The following is a 21152-nucleotide window of genomic DNA, read 5'->3' on the forward strand; positions in this document are numbered from 1 at the left end:
CCTAGCTAAGTCATCAAGTATATGTCATATCCATATTATATATACTTGATCACCTACTTAAGTGATCGAGGTAATATGGATATGGCATATACTTGATCACTTAGCTAGAATCCATCCAGTTGAAACTAATATGCAATTTCTTTCATAAATGATATAATAACTCATCATCATCATCATATTAATTAATATAAAAACTCTTGCATCATATATATCATCACCAACGGTTTTCATAGCAAAGATATCATCGAGTTCAACATGGTAATGATATTATAAGCGTTCATAACACCACAAAAGCAAATCACTCTTTGAGATTAAGTTCAGGACGAAGAACACGGACATGAGAGGACAAGTACTAAGAGCATGAACTAGCTAATTAATCACTCCTGCTGCTCTCTCTCAGGTAAAATAGCATAGAACATGTATAGCTTTGCCGATTCATCATATTGGAGCATGCAGATGAACCTGTCTCCTAATCGTGGGTTGTGCTTCTGATTGCTGCCCCCCTAGTACTTCTCTGTGATCGTTCAGAATTTTGCTCCAGTCTTTTACTATTAAGCATTCCTCGCTATTAGAAATCCTGAATGCACTAAAGTGCATTGTAGGATATCTTGGCCGTAAGCTAACAATATTGATGGTACCTTTAGTCTCGATCCAATCAGGCACAACATTCATCGGGAGTCCCTGTTGAAGAACATCATATAGTAACATACTTAGCAATGAAGTTTAGCTTAAAAAAATAATGTATGCAAAAGATGCACTGAGGAGAAATAGTAGAAATCTTGCCATCTTTCCTAAATATATGTGACCGTAGTTCAGTACGAACACTATTGGTCGCCCGTTTTGAGTACTAACATTTCTAAGTGCAGGAAAGAAATTTGTCTTGACAGCATCAAGATCCTCAAGCCATGAAACATAATGACTTGTCTCCTTGCAGTTTAGTTCAGCCCCGGGACAGTGGACGGTCCTGTCTACCAAGCGCCGGACATGTTTGCTTGATTGGAAGTAAGCTGTCAATATAAATTGAGATCTATTAATTATTTAACTGGTTCAAATAATCTCATATAGAAGACATAAATATGGTTGAGAAACTCACATAATGGTAGACTGGAGGCGTGTGCACATCGACCCAGATGTCTCTATTACCTTCAATATCATCTTCCGGATGAATATCAAAGGTGATAACCATATCAGGCTCAAATGCATAAGCCTTGCATAGTGCTTGCCAAGTTTTGCATTCAAAATAGGTGTATGTGTCTGCATTGTATAATTTGACGTTGAAGGTATAACCATGCTCGGTCTTCAAGTAAACTCTTTTTACCTCCATAGTTTCGTTAGGACTGAAACCTATCTTATCCAAGACAAAAATTCTTGCATGGCAGGGGATACGCTAGTAGAATAGTGAAAAATTAAAATTAAAAGTTGAAGCAAATGAAGCATAAGTCATGCTTAATTACGAAAAAAGACTTGTCATTGTGACTTACTGTATCCACTTCGAAGTTCTCATCCAGCTTGATGCTGAAGCATCTATCATCAACTAGAAAATTTCTGCCGCACAGGCCGCGCTGGTCTTCGCAGTATTCGCACATAATGAAAGCGTGTTCGTCGTCAGACGACATTCCTATGTTCATAGGTGAAACATTAAACACTTATTAGTTCTATTAATTCAACTAATTCTGTTAATTCAACTAGTTCAACTAATTAATTGAACTAATTCAACTAAGCACTTACGAAAAATATACCTAATTAATTGAACTAATTCAACTAACTAGTTCAACTAATTAATTCAACTAAACTAGTTCTATTAATTTTCTTACTAAAAATAAGGTAGCTAGTTCTATATAATAAAATGTTAATTAGATAATGAAATCTCATATAACTAAATTAAATATATATCTAACATATAATTTATATCTAATTCATATAACATTTGACATTAATATCTAACATATGTTCATATATAGGTGAAACATTAAAAACTTACTAGTTCTATTAATTCAACTAAATAAACTAGTTCTATTAATTCAACTAATCTTTTACTAAAAATAAACTAGTTCTATTAATTTCTTACTAAAATAAAGTAGGTAGTTCTATATATTAATATTTTGATTAGATCATCAAATCTCATATACCTAAATTTTCTTACTAAAAATAAACTTGTTCTATTAATTTTCATACTAAAAATAAACTAGTTATATTAATTCAACTAGTTCAAATCTCATATATATACCTAATTAATATCTAGCTATACTAATTCAACTAGTTCAACTTGTTCTAATTCATGTAAAATATATTTGACATTAATATTTAACATCTTTTCCAAATAATTCATCTAACATTAACATTCTAACATTATTATCTACGTAATTTATCTAACATTAATCTAAACAACAGAAAATAGAAAATAAGTAAAAACAATGTGTGTGTGTGTACGAGCGGGGGGCGGCGGCGTACGGGCGGTAGCGGGCGACCACGGGGACGGGCGCGCGGCGGGCGAGAGGCGGCGGGGGCGACGGCGGTGACGGCGACGACGGGTGGCGGGGGCGACGGCGGTGACGGCAACGACGGGTGGCGTGGGCGACGGCGGTGACGGCGACGACGGGCGGCGGGGGCGGCGAGGGCGGCGCGCGATGGGCGACGGGCGCGGCGAAGAAGTTGGATCGAGAAGAAGTACTGGTGGTCGATGAAACTAATTTTTTTGTAAGTGCCATATATATAGGAGGGGTCTTTAGTACCGGTTGGAGCCACGAACCGGTACTAAAGGGGCGCGCTGCGGTGCGCAAAGTTTAGTCCCACCTCGCCGAGCGAAGGGCGGCCGCACTGGTTTATAAACCCAGTCGCGGCTGCTCCTTCGAGCTTCTCTATATAGCAGGCTTCTGGGCCTAACTAGGGCGCGTTGCCCTGTGAGTCTGCTGGCCCTTCTGGGCCTGCATTTGCACACCCTAGGTCTGGCAGGCCCACTGGGCAGCGCGCCAACAAATTTTTTATATAGTTTTTTCTTTTCTGCATTATTTATTTTTGAGTAATTTTTTATATAGTTTTTTTCTTTTCTACATTATTTTTTTCTTTTATTTATTTTTGAGTAATTTTTTTGTATAGTTTTATTCTTTTCTGCTTTATTTATTTTCTTCTATTTATTTCTGAGTAGTTTTTTTGTGACCCTCTCTACTCTTTCGCACATGCTATGCGGGTGAAATGATGATACCATGCCAAGTTTCAACATTTTCAGAGTTCATTTTGTAGTGATTTTCAATTTCACGGTCATTTAGCTCTCTAAACAATTAGGTAAATGACCAAAAAACAACAAATGTTGTCAGAACATGTTGGAAATTGATGACGTCGCTTTGAATGCTGCATACTGAACACAAAAGAAGTCAGAAGTTCAAATAAGTTTAAAAAACATTGAAGTACCCGTGTAACAGATGAGTTCTCGTCCGAAACCCTGATACCCCGAAAGAGTTTGTCCAGTTTGTACATGAAGTGCGTCCAGTTTTTGCCGTGACCCTCTCTACTCTTTCGCACATGCTATGCGGGTGAAATGATGATACCATGCCAAGTTTCAACATTTTCAGAGTTCATTTTGTAGTGATTTTCAATTTCACGGTCATTTAGCTCTCTAAACAATTAGGTAAATGACCGAAAAACAATAAATGATGTCAGAATATGTTGGAAATTGATGACATCGCTTTGAATGCTGCATACTGAACACAAAAGAAGTCCGGAGTTCAAATAAGTTTAAAAAACATTGAAGTGCCCGTGTAACAGATGAGTTCTCATCCGAAACCCTGATACTCCGAAAGAGTTTGTCCAGTTTGTACACGAAGTGCGTCTAGTTTTTGCCATGACCCTCTCTACTCTTTCGCACATGCTATGCGGGTGAAATGATGATACCATGCCAAGTTTCAACATTTTCAGAGTTCATTTTGTAGTGATTTTCAATTTCACGGTCATTTAGCTCTCTAAACAATTAGGTAAATGACCGAAAAACAACAAATGATGTCAGAACATGTTGGAAATTGATGACGTCGCTTTGAATGCTGCATACTGAACACAAAAGAAGTCCGGAGTTCAAATAAGTTTAAAAAACATTGAAGTGCCCGTGTAACAGATGAGTTCTCGTCCGAAACCCTGATACTCCGAAAGAGTTTGTCCAGTTTGTACACGAAGTGCGTCCAATTTTTGCCGTGACCCTCTCTACTCTTTCGCACATGCTATGCGGGTGAAATGATGATACCATGCCAAGTTTCAACATTTTCAGAATTCATTTTGTAGTGATTTTCAATTTCACGGTCATTTAGCTCTCTAAACAATTAGGTAAATGACCGAAAAACAACAAATGATGTCAGAACATGTTGGAAATTGATGACGTCGCTTTGAATGCTGCATACTGAACACAAAAGAAGTCCGGAGTTCAAATAAGTTTAAAAACATTGAAGTGCCCGTGTAACAGATGAGTTCTCGTCCGAAACCCTGATACTCCGAAAGAGTTTGTCCAGTTTGTACACAAAGTGCGTCCAGTTTTTGCCGTGACCCTCTCTACTCTTTCGCACATGCTATGCGGGTGAAATGATGATACCATGCCAAGTTTCAACATTTTCAGAGTTCATTTTGTAGTGATTTTCAATTTCACGGTCATTTAGCTCTCTAAACAATTAGGTAAATGACCGAAAAACAACAAATGATGTTAGAACATGTTGGAAATTGATGACGTCGCTTTGAAATGCTGCATACTGAACACAAAAGAAGTCCGGAGTTCAAATAAGTTATTAAAAATAAAAACGAGGTGCAATGCTGGTTAATTTGCTTCAAGCCTTTCGGAATAGTGTAGACTGCACTGCACATAGCTCAGTGCAATCTATGCTATTCCGAAAGGCTTGAAGCTAATCAACATGCATGTGAGCATTGCGCCTCTTCGTCGTTGTCTTGGCACTCACGGCTTATAAAACCCTCATACTGCCTCTCTCTTGGCGAGGTGGGACTAAAAATCAGCTTACTAAGAAACTCTAGTACCGGTTTATGGCATGAACCGGTACTAAAGGTCTTCGTGGGGGCCCCAGCCTGACCACAACTGCACTGGCCACATTAGTACCGGTTCGTGGCATGAACCGGTACTAAAGGTTGCCCACGAACCGGTACTAATGATGCCCGCCCGCCTAGCCATTGGAACCGGCACTAATGGTCACATTAGTGCCGGCTCAAATTCAAACTGGCACTAATGTGCTTCACATTTGACCCTTTTTCTACTAGTGCATCTGAGGTCGGGTCGCTACAAATATATGACATGCAACTTACACAAAGCATATGGTCAAATTCGTATCTGAAAGGAGCTTCCAATGATATAATTTTCACATTATACATCTCATGTACTATTAATCTTGTCAATAGTCAAATGCGGTTTCGAAAAACGCATTAGAGCATGGTTAATAATATAGCCAGTCGATGGCTATAAGGAACTACCATGTCATCTATAGCCATCATCTATTATATGCACTCATATAGTAGTGTGGGCTATAAGGTTGGCTATTTCCCGCAAAAAATTATAACGTTGGCTATTGTATTAGTACTTTTTTCCATCTCCTCTCCATCTCTTTCTTCATATTTATTGTATTTAACTAGGAATGCGTATATAGCTAGGCTCTTGCATGAGAGCTCACTCCCCTTACTTTTTCACATCTCTCTCCTCCACATAGGCCCTATATAAATGGAAGGAGGGAGTACTACTATGAGCACTGCATACTCTAGTATAGATGTTGTCAGTACTCCACTAGTACTATTGGACAGGGAGCTTAAAAAAGTTACTATTGGACTGGCTATACGTGGAAAAATCCTAGTAGGAAGAGCATGCGCAAGAACAAGCACATTCACGTGGTTGAAAACAAATTGGAAACCATCTCGAGTACAAATCTAGGAGTACGTACGAATCTAACAATATTGATTGGGCGTTGTTGAATGTTGATACTTTTTTGATAAAAGTAGAGATACTTTGACTACACATAAAACTTATATGTAAACTAGAAAGGATAGGAGGGAGTATATTGTACATTCAAAAATGAAACGAACATTGAATACCCTTTATATATGATTTGTGGATGCTATGATCACCGGTTCAAAATTTTGAATCCGCCTTAGGTATCACACATGCCGCCACTCGTTCTCTCTCGATTTTATCTCGGGGTCCGGAGATCGATTGAAATAGGACTAGGGTGGGTACAATACGTTCGTTTCGCTTACGAACATACAATATACTCCCTCTGATCCCCACGGACCCCCCCCCCCCCCGCGAGTCATTTCTATCATAGAAACAGACCAAACCTTTATCTCCTTGCACGACACGCAATTGATCTCTGAACATCAATCGATCTCATCAACATGTGTCGGGGCATGAACCGAATGGGATGTCAAAACTAAGACGCGAAGCGACACGTAGTGGAGGCAAAGTGAAACTTTAAATGAACCGTTTGTTTGTATGCATGCCGGACAAATTACAAAACATTGGAAATACAAGCATGGTCTAGGCCCACATGCGAATGATACTCGGCGGAATGTTCAAATGAGGCATGCGGGAGGGTGGACTCGAGCGGAGGGCGACATGATCGATGGAGAAGATGGTTGGAGAGGAATGAGAAATAAGCAAATGCCACATGATTATACTTGAACGGCTCAAATAAACAATAAGTTGTCTCGCTTGGCCTACATAGTGAAAGGCCTAATGTGCAACTCAGAGCACTGACGCTCAAGTATGGCCGGGAAAATAGGGAAACCGACATGTGGGGCACACCCGTAGGGACGACGTAGCGCAGACTAGTCCAATGGAGGAGCTGGCCCACGACCTCCTCGCCACCGGCAACCGTTCATGTGGGTCGTGGGGGCCAACAACATGGCGCAGCTCCAGCACCGCCTCTGGACACGGCGACCGCGGTGAGCGACACGCTCATCGTCGCTAGACATGATCGGTTTCAGTGTGCCGAGGGTGGCGTTAGTGCTGTGACACGACCAACAGTATGTTTGGTTTGTGCCCAAGGTTGCCCCATCAAAGCATTGGGTAGCCAAAATTTTGGTTGAGGTTTTGGTAGCCCATGATTTGGCCGACATTGGCAAGAAAAATGAACTAGAGTTGGCTAGAGTTCATTGGCATGCCAAAAAAATGGCAACCATCCAAACAAAGACCAATCTTTGGGTAATGACCAAAATTTTGGTAAGGTGCACTTTGGCCACAATCCAAACACACCCCAACACCCAGCTCGTTGAGGATGCACGGGGCGCCGGGACGCGTCCGCGGAGTGGTGTAGCGCGGCCAACTGCATCCTCAGGACCTGAGACCATGCCGGGTCGTCTTGCTTTTTCAATGACATGCATCGATCGCATGTGAGCAAAGGGCATCTCCAACGTTGCCACGACCGCTTCTGACTACCCTGGCACACCGAAAACCCTCATCCCTCGCATCATCGCGCGGTGCGTTCCGAGCCAGCGCCAGCTGCCCGCATTCATGTGGTCCGTCCGTATGCCGTTGTTAAGAGGCTCGGTGCCCGAGGAACCAACTCCGGCGACTTAATGACGCACCAGGACGCTTGGCCTCACCGGAATGCGCTACTTAAAGTGGCAACGCCCAGCTAACCTCCACACCATAGCTCACCGTCCTCCTACCTGGCGCCACATCCGCCATGACCGCAAGTGCGAATGCTTTGCAAGAGAGCTTGTCTTCGGGGATGAAGCTCGAGGTCGCCGCCCTCGCTCAAGTCGCCTCTCGCGACGCAATAGCGGCGTAGCCAGACGCGGACGCGGCTGCACAAGCAGTGGCCACGCTGGCGGCCGACGATGGGAGCACCGTCAGTCACGCATCCTACTTGTCGTCGTCCAACATCCGATACCGCCATGGTCGGGGACTCCTCCGAGGATGAGTAGGGCATGGGAGGCGGCAGTGCATGGTGTGCCAACTGGCCAGTCTGTATCCCGTGTTCTACTCTTCCTCGCCGGAGACCGCACCTTCACTTCACAGGTATTGAACCCCGCCCCCGTACATAGAGATCGCAGATGGAGGATGTCGGTCGCCGCCGTAGAATAGGTTTAGGGTCGGGTTTCTTTTATTTTTCTGTCCTAGAAAAGTTTGAAATGTAATGAAAATCTGCCGTGTTTGCATTAATCTCGGCCGGTGTATATGAAGTTTCACACTAATATAGTATGTTGTAGGAGTACTAGCAAGATGCCGGTGCGTTGCACGGAAGATCAAGATATTGTGGGAGAAAAGGATGAATGAGGGAAGGCCTTAGCTGCAAATGTGGAGAGGAGTGCGGGTAAATTCTCATAGTTTCCTTCCTATCCGTTAGATATAGATCGGACGGCCTATATTGCAATATGACGGGCACACCATCATCACCAACTCTGCTTTTTATTGAACCAAGACAAAGCTAACATGTGAAGTAAAATAAGCACATAGGGTCTATACATACACAATTTATCTTAGGCACTCCAATAGTACGTCCACTACACATTCATGCATTTCACATCTTTCTACATCTACGGGAACCTACGAAAGGGTTAACATAAATTGCCTCTCTCTCTCCTCCCCTGATTTTCATGGTGGTGGGCCCCTCCCTCCCCCCCAATCTACAATCAACAGCTCACATGTTTCACATTACATTAAATACGTAACTGGGATTACGTAGGTGTTGCATTACTCGTCCTAAAAACCCCAACTAAGCCAACCTCCCAGCATATCACGCGGGAAAAGACCCGGCCGCGCCATTTTAGTCGGGATTACCGGATTACTAGTAGTAGTATCGAAGGATCGCGCAAAGCAACAAGTTTTTTTAGGGGGCGAAGCACCTAGTTTAAAAAGGAAAAAAGATGGTACACTCACAGCACCCATGTCGCGGTCGCATTGCACCCCACACACGTTCGGTCCTGCACACGGCTCACGCAAACAGGACGCGCTTCGGCTTGCCTCTTCACTCACACCTGGGACTGCACTTGGAGAAACCGACCATGCGCCAACCCCCCCCCCCCCACCGCGCGAAAATCCTCCCCCCCCCACCCAAAAATTCCCCCCAAATCCTAGCTTCAGTCGCCCTTCGGCCAACTAGCCAATAATATTCCCCAAACCCCCCTCCCCCCTGTCCCCCTCCACACCATTTGCTCCGCCAAAGCCGCCCTCCCCGCCGCGCTGATACGTCGGCGCCGCGGTTCATCGAGGGGGACGCACGGTGATCCTCTCGCTCCCACAGTACGCTCTCGTAGACTGTCGTCCTCTAGCCGTGCTGCCACCGCTGGCAACGTTCTCATGGAGGCGCACGACGGTTAGCGCCACCACCGCTGGCGATGTTCGTGTGGAGACGCACGGCGATCAGCTTCTCCCACGGTACGCGCATTCTAGACTGAGGCCCCATGCATGTAGCTGTAGCGCTGAATGTTAGCTAATAGACGCTGTTAATCTCACTGTTTGCCGAAGTAGTTTACAGTCGATATGCTCTGCTGAGATAGCATGCCAAGGTCGATTAGTTGCTAAAATATCCTACCATATATTTATTGTGACATAGATTGCCATGGTCTAGTAGCCAATCTGTTAGGTGAAATAGCTCTACACCGTTTTATACTCGATCTTTGTTGTTGTGATAGTCTTTGATGGTTCGATGGCTATGTGCTCGGCCTCATTGACTGCTGAAACAGCCTGCCATAATTTAGCACTCAAATATGTTTGCTGAATTAGCTTTACATATATTTCGTTACTTAGATCTGCTCGTCCAAATATCTTGCCATAGCTTTAGACATCGACCTAGGTATTTTTTTCTGGACTTCATAAAAAAGCATATATGTTTTTCCTGTAATATCTAGTAGAAGAACTAATTTGTATGTCTAACAGATGGATAGGACTTGGATAAGTTCTGCTCGAAGATTCTCCGCTGCATATATCGAGGGGGTTGAAAACTTCATGAACTTTATCAGAGCTGAGTACGGTGGTCCGAAATCAGATGTGCTCTGCCCGTGTAGCAGTTGTATGAATTCAGTTACAAGACCCCAGTCAATTGTGCAAAATCATCTACACTTGTATGGGATGTCGGTCACATATACTAGGTGGGTTCATCATGGTGAAGCTATGAACATCAATGTTATTGACTACGTGGAAGCAGCAGATCACCATCTTGATCTGCCTGATGCTCAGGTGGAAGAGGAGGAGGAGGTGGTGGTGGCGGAGCCAGTGAGTTTGACCAACATTGAAACAATTCTACGAAATGCTCGTGCATCCCGTGATCTTTCACCTGCAGAAGAAAAACGGTGGGCCCACATGTTGGAATAATGCAACGTGGCTGTCACCCCAGGAAATAAGTTGTCAGTATTCTCAGCTATGGTCACCTTTCTTCAGGTGAAGACATCTGAGCAGATGACCAACAAATCATTCGATGCGATGTTGGCTGCTTTCCGCAAAGCTTTCCCAGATGCGTCTGAGCTGCCACACACCATAGTAAAATGAAGAACTTCCTTCGTGTAGTTGGAATTGGATATGATACGATCCATGTTTGTAAGAATAATTGTGTTCTGTTCCAGAAGGATTATGCCAACTTAAGTGAATGCCTGAAATGCAAATCATCAAGATGGAAAGATGGCGATGCTGTGAAGAGGATTCCTCATAATGTTCTGAGACATTTTCTAATTACACCAAGATTGCAGAGGTTGTTTCATGATGCTGAAATAAGAGACGATGTACTGTGGCATTCTAGGAACCAGGAGTACAGAGATCAGAATGTAATGAGTCATCCATCACATGGTAGTGAGTGGAAAAGCTTCAATCAGAAACACGAAAAGTTTGCTGCTGACCCGAGAAACATTAGACTTGGCTTAGCTTCAGATGGATTTAACCCATTTGGCCACCAGAGCGCCACATATAGCATGTGGTTAATGCTTGTTATCCCTTACAACATGCCTCCAAATGTCTGCACCAAAGAATCAAACTACATGATGGCCTTGCTCATTCCAGGTCCAAAAAGTCTTGGAAGGATTTTGATTTGTTCATGGAGCCTCTTGTGGAGGAACTTCAATAGCTATGGAGGGGTGTTCTCACTCGAGACCTATATAGCAGCCCACCAGCTAATTTCTTTCTGTGTGCTTTTATAATTTGGTGCATCCATGATTATCCGGCTTTGGGCACTATGTCAGGGCGAACAACACATGGTTACAATGCATGTGTTCGCTGTGACAGGAATCCGCTGTCATACGCAATACTTAGCAAGATCTATTACATTGGACACCACCGTTTCCTTGCCAAGGACAAGCCGCATCCTAGAAAATACCGAAGACATGTGTTCAATGCAAAGCATGAAAACCGTGATGCGCCAAAGAGGCTCACCGCCGATGAGTTGCAAGTAGAATTAGAGAAGGTCAGGCATATTACACCAGGAAACCATCCTGGTAATGGTAGCATGAAAAGGAAGCGTGGCAGTGCAGAAGAGACATTATTGTTTACCCGCAGGTCCACTTTGTGGGACTTGGAGTATTGGAAAGATTTGGATCTGCGGCATAATCTTGATGTGATGCACGTCGAGAAAAATATATGTGACAGCATTATCGGCACACTTCTTAATATTGAAGGCAAGACGAAAGATACCTTATAATCTAGGATTGATTTGACACACCTGGGTATCAGACAGGATTTGCAGGTGCAAGATGAAGGTAAACCACGGGATATGGCACCAGCTGTGTACGTCTTGGACAAGGTAAAAAGAAAAGAATTCTGTGATGTCCTTTCATGCGTGAGATTCCCACATGGATTTGCTTCCAACCCTGAAAGGAGAGTCAGTGCAGATGGAAATAAGGTACAAGGGTTGAAAACTCATGACTGCCACGTCCTACTTCAAAGGGTTTTACCTGTTATCCTTAGAGGATTGGGCTGCCCTGACTTATACAGAGCAGTTGTAGAGTTGGGACAATTCTTCAAGGAACTCTGCAGTAGAAATATCAGTAGAGATGCTTTGGAGCATCTTAGAGACAAGATACCAACTATCCTATGTGACCTTGAGAAGATATATCCTCCAGCCTTCTTTGATGTGATGGTGCATTTGGTTATTCATCTACCTGATGAGGCACTACTTAGAGGTCTAGTACAGTATGGCTGGATGTACCCTATTGAAAGGCGGCTAGGCACTTTCAAGGGCTATGTTAGGAACAGAGCTAGACCCGAGGGTTCCATTGCAAAGGCCTACATTGCTACAGAAGCGTTGACATTCTGCTCAAAATACATGGAAACAGCTGATCAGCTTAGCAAAGAGGTGGATGAAGACAATCCCGGGCTCAATGTTTTCGATTATTCTGTTCGAGTTACAGGGAAGAGTCGACAAGAGGACAAACCTAAAGATTTGGACAAAATGGTTTGGTATGTGTTGAATAACTGTCCTGAGATACTACCTTATATCAAGTAAGTGCTAAGTAGTGGAGCTTATACATCATAATCTACTAAACTTGCAGCACATTCTTATATATTTAGATGTTTGACATGATCACTATGTTCTGCAGCATCTACAAAAAGGAGTTACTGCTGCAAAATCCAAGAAACATTGACAAACTGGTTATGGCAGGATTTGCGAAATGGTTCAAGAGCCATGTAAGCTTTTGAATTGCACTGTCAGTTTTTTTAATATATTGAGTACATAAGATGATCGGCTTGTCTATTTTCTAACCATAGGTTAAGAAGATGCGGGAGGATGGGCAGGCAGTTGATGATGCCCTTTACTCACTAGCAATGGGTCCTGATACTCGAGTAAGACATTATGAATCTTGCGTTGTTGGAGATGTGCGCTACAACACCCTTGCACGAGACGAAGGCAGGAAGACACAAAACAGTTCCATCATGAGGACGGATACGTATGACAAAGAGACAACTAAAATGTATGGTAACATAACATACATTGTTTAGTTGCATTATATCTCCAGTTTCGAGGATCATCGGTGTGCGATTTTGTTGTATTGTCGTTGGTATAACCTGTTTTCTAGGATCGCAAAACCCAGAGCTGATGATTATTTCAAATCCATCAATGTCAAGGCGGCGTACCAGACAAACAAGCCTTTTATTTTGGAAAACGAAGCAACACAGATATTTTTCTTGGAAGACACATCTGCATGAAGCGATGACTGGAGAGTATTGCAAAGGTTTTAGCAAAGGAATTCGTTTAATGAAGTTGCACAACAAGATGATGCTTACACTCGTCCTGATGTACAAGATAACACAGATGTTCCTAATATCTTTGAGAACCATCACATCAATGACGTCGGCGAAAAGATTGCCTATCGTGTTGTGGACATACAAGAGTTGATCAAGAAGAAGTCAACGTTCGAGGACGTTGAGGACGAAGAAGAAGATGACATCGTGGGGAATTACGATTCAGACTGATACACATGGCGAAGATGTTGACGCTGTTGCTGCGGATGATGATTACATTGCTTTTGTCGTATTTGCCTATCAAAAGACGTTTTTTTATCTACTATGTGAAATTGTGTTTGCTATGACAACTGAAACCTGATGAACATGTTGTTTAGTATTTTCCTGTGAGAACATCACTTGTTATGTATGTTGATTTGTGTTTGGTGATTGTATGACGACTAAAACATGATGACATTGTTGTTTAGTTGTACTCATATTTGGCTGTGAAACTTGAATTTGATGACATAGTTGGATGTTGGACTGCAATTTGCTCGACATCTTTGAATGAGAACAAAGCTGACCCGACAGGGCCTCTGCTAATTTATTTATTTATTACCAAAAGAACCTCTGCTATTTATTTATTTATGAGCAAAAGGGGATACCCCCTGATTTCTGTTAATAGAAATCATTAGATGTTCACAACACTATGCCCAGCGTGCTACACAGGTATCATTCATAACTAGTTTCAGCAAAGTGCTTATGTCATAGCCACTGAATACATCACGAGTGCTACATACATTGCAAATAAAGAGACAATCATCCTATAGAGCACATCGATATTTCCCATTATCTTCACAAGCTCTTACATATCCTCATTGTTGTCAAGGTCATTCAGCAGCTGTTGCTTGGCCATGACCAGAGGAACTGCATCTTTAACATTCTGCTCTTCATCTTCCTCTTCTCTCGTTCCTTCGGTTACTTGTCCAACACCCAACCTGCTAGTATTGGGATTCCTCGGCTAACCAAATAATCAGCATAGTTGCACTCCCCCACATCAGCAACTTCCCAGAAATACAAATCACACGAATCTTCCCTTTTCTGCACGAATCAAATTGGAAGATCATCAACCAAACTTTTAAAAAAATCAGCAACTGAAAGCAGCAAAACAACACTTAAACATATTATTACCCCATGATTCAGGCATTTGTAGAAGACTCGGCCAGGGTTGAGGATTGTGGTGGAGACGCGACGGATGACTCTGCGTGATTTGCAGCGGTGGCACCACACCAACGGTAGCAGGTTGCAATGAGTCACTGGCTATGGTGCGCGTGCCGGCGGGGGTGTGATGAGACCCACAGGCGATGGTACGGGTGGTGAATTGGCGCATATTTGGTTGTTGCCTGCTGAAGAGCAGGTGGACGAGCAGACAGCGGACATGGTTGCTGCGGCCAGAGCTTCTGATGCTAGGCAGTGTAAGTAGAGAAGAGGAGAAGCGAACGTTGGATATGTCAGTTTCATTACTTGCAGAATAGCATAGCACCATATATAGTCATAGTCTAGGTTTGGATTCGAGCCGGCTAAAGGAGCACGTCTCTCTTTTTTCTAAAACTCGGCAACGTCTCTTTACTGGTACACTAGCTTGTTCTATACACCTTCTCATGTCTTTGATTCCTCCACCTGGCATCTGGGACCCACCGGAAGGGCCTCTATATTTCACGAAAAAAACATGCCCCCCGCTAACAGGTCGGACCCACCAGCTATCTTCGCACGGAAGGAAGTGCCTCCTTATTACGCACAAAAAATGAATACTCCCCCTGCCAGCTGGAACCCACCATAGTGGGAGGATGACTTGTGGGCCTACCAAGTTGATGGGGACGGGGGGATTTGTCAACTTAGTCAATATGAACAATTCTAGATCTAGTTATCTTACGATGTTCATCCAACAGCCGTAGTGCTTCTTCAACCTCTGGTCTTCTTGCTCCAGCTGCCCAAAACAACGCCGGTCGTGTCGCGTGCTCCTGCCTCCCATGGCCGGCTGTGATGTCGCGCAGGCCTCACCGCCCCCTACTACTATTACTACCGCTGGCCAGGGCATCCCTCTACTCACTCACACCCCCTGTTATTCTACGGCGACGGCAGCCTCACACCGCAACCGAACCAGTGAACCCTCGTACTCTTCTCCGCGTGGGCATCCACTGCCGTGTCTTCCCCGGCTCCGTGTCGTCCCCTTCCTAGGCCTCGCCGTCGTCCACCTCCTAGGTGCTCTCGGCGCGGCGTGGTCAATGTGGTCAACGACCGACTTCCATCGAAAGAGTACTGTACGTGGAGAGGCTGACAGCTGGGTCCATGGCCGCAGCTGGGTCCACGGCCATAGCCTAGTTTTTTTGTGATTTGCCAAGTAAGTCGCTTTGTCAGGCTTGTTGGGCTACAAATCTTTCAAGACGAGGACAGCTTCATTCGGCTGGTCGAGAAAATGGCCTATCAGTAATGAGAAATGGGTTGTACATTTTTAAAACACATCAAACCGGCAATTAGTTTCAAAATTCTTTTTTTCATTTCGAGATTTTAAATTGCATTGATTTTTATGCATGGACAATTTGTTGGATTTTATAATGATATAAATTTATTTTTAAAATCAGTTTGAATGTGACTCGAAATTTCGGGATTAAAAATAGTTCGGACCGCACCGAAATATGCAAAATTTCGTATAATTTTTTAACCATGGCCAAAATATGGGTTGTAATGCTAACAAAAAGAATATGGGCTCAAAAAAACCTTAAGAATTAGCAAATGGGCTGTAAATTATTAGAAATAATGGCAGATGGGTTGTATGCTGTTTTCCACATATTTGAGGCTTTCCTAAAAAAGGTTGACGCACAAGCAGTGACTGTTGGATGTCCATCCAACGGCTGTCGTGCTTCTTCAATCTCTGCTCTTCCTGCTCCGGCCGCTCAAACAAGCGCCGGCGGGACTGCCTGCTGCCTCCTCCCCGCGGCCAGCTGTGCTGCCGTGCAGGCCTCACCACCCCATCGTACTCCCATCGTTGGCCTAGCCATCCCTCTACTCACCCAAACCTGCTATTATTATCCAGCGACGGCAGAGAAACCAGTATACCCTCGTACAGCCGTACTCCCCTCCGCATGGGAAACAACTGCCGAGTCTTCTCTGCCTCTGTGTCATTCCCTTCCTAGGCCTCGCCGTCGTCCACCGCACTGGTGCTCTCGGTGCAGCCTGGTCAACCTGGTTAATGACCGACATGCATCTAAAGTGGACTGTACGTGGAGAGGCTGACAGCTGGGTCCACGGCTGCATGCAAGGAAATGCCTCCTTATTATACACAAAATAATGATTCCTCCACCTGACATCTGGGACCCACTGAAAGGGCCTCTGTATTTCACGAAAACAACGTTACCGCCACTGACAGCTCGAACCCACCAGCTATATTTTCGCACGCAAGGAAGTGCCTCCTTATTACGCACAAAAAAATGAATACTCCCCCTGCTAGCTGGGACGCACAATAGTGGGAGGCTGACTTGTGGGCTAACTAAGTTGACGGGGATGGAGGGCTTTGTCAACTTAGTCAATATGAACGATTCTAGCTCAAGTGACCGTACGATGTCCATCCAACGGCCGTAGTGCTTCTTCAACCTCTGGTCTTCTTGCTCCAGCCGCCCAAACCAGCGCCGGTCGTGCCTCGTGCTCCTGCCTCCCGTGGCCGACTGCGATGCCGCGGAGGCCTCACCGCCCCCTACTAATCCCATTGTTGGCCAGGCCATCCCTCTACTCACCCACACCCCCTGTTATTCTGCGGCAACGGCGGCCTCACACCGCAGTGAACCACTGAACCCTCATACTCCTCTACGCGTGGGCATCCACTGTCGTGTCTTCCCCGGCTCCGCGTCGTCCCCTTCCTAGGCCTCGCCGTCGTCCACCGCCCTGGTGCTCTCGGCGCGGCGTGGTCAACATGGTCAAGGAACGACTTCCATCGGACGTGGATTGTACATGGAGAGGCTGACAACTGGGTCCACGGCCGCAGCAAGGAAGTGCCTCCTTATTACGCGCAAAATAATTATTCCTCCACCTGAAAGCTAGGACCCATCGGACGGGCCACCGTATTTCATGAAAAAAATGTTTCCCCCTGACTGCTGGGACCCACCAGCTACATCTTTGCATGCAAGGAAGTGCGTCCGGACAAAAAAACGATTCACCCCCCTGACTGCTGGGACCCACCAGCTACATCTTCGCACGCAAGGAAGTGCCTGACAGTCGAGACCCACCTGGTCGAAACGTACGTAGCATTGTCATTCTGGTGGCGAATGTTTACGTACATACTGGTCGATGTAGAGGCGTGCACGTGTCGTAGTAGAGATGCGCACATAGCATGTACATGTACGTACAGCGGCCAGTGTGAAGAAAGAAAATACGGCCACGTACGTACATACAGGCGGGGTCTCAAACGCCTACTCGCGCATACGTACGGCCAAGGCTCGTGTACATGGCTGGGTCGGAACGGAGAAACTGCGTCTTCGTCGTGTTCATGGGGAGCCAATCGGCTGGGTCAGAATGGAATGCGTCATTGTGTTCATCGGGAGGGCTTGGACGGAATAGCCGATGGAAACGAGGCCTGGCATACTGCAGAACGGAGGAAACTGCCTTGTGTTCGACCGGCCACGTTTGAAACGGGATCTTGTTCATCGGGAGGGGTCTGGCATACCGCAAAACGGAGGAAACGGACCTCCTAAGGTCAAAACGGGGTCCTGTTGATCGGGAGGGGTGTGGCGTACCGCAAAACAGAGGAAACGAACTTGTGTTGGAGCGCTACGGTCAAAACGGGGGTCCTGTTCATCGAGAGGGGTGTGGCGTACCGCAAAACGGGACTCATGGGATACTGTTCATCTCCACCGTCGACCCCCTCCAGCCTCCACGGGGTACTGTTCATCCACCGTCGACCTCCTCGAGCCTCCACATGCGACTGTTCATCCACGGGCTCCTGTTCATCCAGCCTCCACCGCGCGCTACTCCAGCGGCTACTGTTCAACCAGCCCTCTCCACGGGCTCCTGTTCAACCACCCCTCCACGGGCAACTGTTCATCCAGCCCTCCATCTTCTCCTGTTCATCCAGCCCTCCACGGGGTCCTATTCATCCAGCCCCAACCGGCTCGATGGATCGGGGTCCTGTTCATCCAGAGGCAACACCACGGGGTCCTGTTCATCCACCCCCACCAGGAACTGTTCATCCAAACCCCCCAGCAATGCTCACTGTTCATCCAGAGGCAACATAGATCGGCTTCAGTTAGCAGCAGTAGCGAAGGAATCGCTTGATCGGGTTCAGTTAACAGCCATCGATCGATCGCTCGGGTTCAGTAACGCGTAGCCTGCAGTGCAATCGCTCGGGTTCAGTAGGCGAACGCCTCGCTCGGGTTCAGTTAGAGCCCAACGTCTCGCACACACGTGCGTGCGCGTACGAGAGAAACGCGCATCGCTCGACCCTGACCACCCACCCTAACCGGGAACACCCCGATATTTTCCTAGCCCTCGCTTCTACCACGGTTTTTTCCATCATGGACGGCCCAAAGAATGTCATGCAGCTGCGTCTCCGGCCCGCCTAGGACGAAAAGCCCATTTTCTGTCATGATTTTTTGTCATAAAAGTAGGAGCCCACCACATCTATGATGATACCGGGTTTTGTCACAATTATCATCATAGAAGTGTCATAAGTATGACAGAAAAAATTCATTCGGCCCAAAATGTCACGGATGTGTCTTTTTTGTAGTGGATGGTGAGGTGCATAGTTCCACCGTTGGCGGCAAGGGCGAAGGTTAAGGAGAAGAGAAGCAGTAGCGAGTGCGTCCGGCCAGAAACGAAGCGACACGTTAGCATGGAACAGGAGCGTGCGAACGCAGTCATTTAGAGTGCGAAGGACGCGTTCGGCTCGACCGTTCTGCTAGGAAGTATACGGGCATGTGAGACGAAAACCGGTGCCATGATGCGACAGAAAAGTGCGAAAAGCAAGGTTGTCGAACTCTTTTCCATTGTCAGTCTGAAGGGCAAGGATGAGACGCCCAAACTGCGTGCTGACATAGGAGTAAAAAGACGTCAAGGTGGAGAGTGCATCCAACTTTCTGCGCAAAGGAAAAGTGCACATATAATGAGAATAGTCATCAAGGATAACCAGATAATATAAATAGCCCGAATTACTAGGAACCAGAGAGGTCCACACATCGCTATGAATCAACTGAAAAGGAAAAGAAGCGATGGTGGTGGAGTTATTAAACAGGAGGCGAACATGTTTGCCGAGACGACAGGCATGACAAGTGTGATCCTCTATCTTATGGCAACTGAAATTGAAACTCTTAAGAATATGACGAAGGGTGACGGGGTTGGGATGGCCCAAACGAGCGTGCCAGAGATCGACGCCAGCGGAGAGAGCAACCGGTGCGGTGGTGGAGGTGGACGGCGAATGCACCAGATAGAGCTCGTCGGGGCTGTCACATCGGTGAAGTACCATCCTAGTTCGAGCGTCCTTGACATAAAACCCAAGCTCGTCAAATTCAACAGTAACAGGATTTTCACGAGTTAAGCGACGAACGGAAACAAGGTTCTTAATAAGATGAGGTGACACAAGTATGTTAGACAAAGTAATAGGCATGGAATTGGAAGGGAAAGAAGTGTGCCCGACATGTGTGATAGGGAGTGCGGAACCGTCGCCGACAATGATGCGGCGGTCGGTGGTGACGGGAGTGAAGGAGGCAAGATTGCCCGGATGAGCAAACATATGGGCCGTAACCCCGGTGTCCATGTATGAATCATCACCTTCGGTGTAGTTGTTTGGCGTAGGAGCGGCATGTAGTGCGGGAAGGAGCACCGGGTCCTAGGGCGCCAGTGGCAGGGCCGGCGAGGGGGACGGAGACGCCATGGGGAGGCCGTAGCCACCGCTTGGCAGCGGCGGTGGGTACTCTCCAGACGGAATGGGAAGCAATCCTGCCGCGACTGCGGTGCTGGATAGGCTGGATGGCCCACCGGAAAAAGCTGCTGGCCCGTTGACAGATGTTGCAGGTGTTGGGCGTCGTCTGGCTGCTGCCCAGCGGGCGAGTGCTGGCCTGCTGACGACCCCCACCAGTACCTGGAAGCCCCGTACACAGGCGCGTCGAACGCCCCACACAACAGCAAAGGGTCGACGGGCAGAGAAGGCACCAGCGGCGGGGCGACGACGGACTGGCTGGAGAGCGCCTGCGGTGGGGTGGCGACGTACGCCAGCGGGGGCAGCAGAGCCGAGCCGTGCGACAAGTCGGGATGGGCTGGCGGGGCCGCGCCGTAGGGCACCGGTGGTGGGATGGCAGTTCCTGAAGCAGGGCTAGATTCCGTAGGTGTGGCCGGTGGAGTACTGAATATGGTGCTCGTGGGCTTAGAAGATCCAGAGCTCCCTGATGCATGCACATGCATGTGACGCGGCGTCATGTTGCGTGAGGCTGCGGCTTATTGTGTTTGTGATGGAGAAAAAAAAAGCAGCGGTGCTAGCGAGGCGTGCGATCCGGAGCGGAAATTCCTGCGGGCCTGCAGCAAAGCCATGGGGCGGCAGCGACTTGGGCGAGTGGCGTGCGGGGCCTGCAACGAAGCTATGGGGCGGCAGCGACTTGGGCGCACGATGCAGCTGGATGGGTCGTGCGCGACTTGGCGTCGGGACGGGGCGAGCGAGGCGGCTGGATGGGTCGCGCGACGCGGATGGCCTACAGCGGCTAGGAGCGAGCGCGTACGTGACGACCGGCGCGGGGGCACGCACGCGGGCGGGCGGCTAAAGGACCACGCGTGCACAGGGAGTCGGATGAGCGGCGGCCGGCGCTTGAGGCGTGCTAAGGCGGCGGCTAGGCGCGGAGGAGCGCGGCGGCGACGGCGGCGGAAAGCTAGGGTTAGAACCAGTAAACTGATACCATATAGGAGATTAGGATTGCACGATGTATTGATCTCATGCATAGGCACATATATATATGATGTATAAAAATGAACCACGAATCTTAACTATACAGGAACT

At 46.6% G+C, this 21152-nt stretch overlaps 1 pseudogene; it reads right to left on the reverse strand.

Annotated features, from left to right (window-relative positions):
- Positions 1 to 20581, reverse strand: part of LOC147961340 (uncharacterized) — a 53933-nt pseudogene extending 33352 nt beyond the window's left edge.
- Between the last annotated feature and the right edge of the window lie 571 nt (positions 20582 to 21152).

Source organism: Triticum urartu, chromosome 7A (assembly GCF_056163025.1).
Source record: "Triticum urartu cultivar PI428250 chromosome 7A, HENAU_Tu73, whole genome shotgun sequence".
Classification (NCBI taxonomy): Eukaryota; Viridiplantae; Streptophyta; class Magnoliopsida; order Poales; family Poaceae; genus Triticum; species Triticum urartu.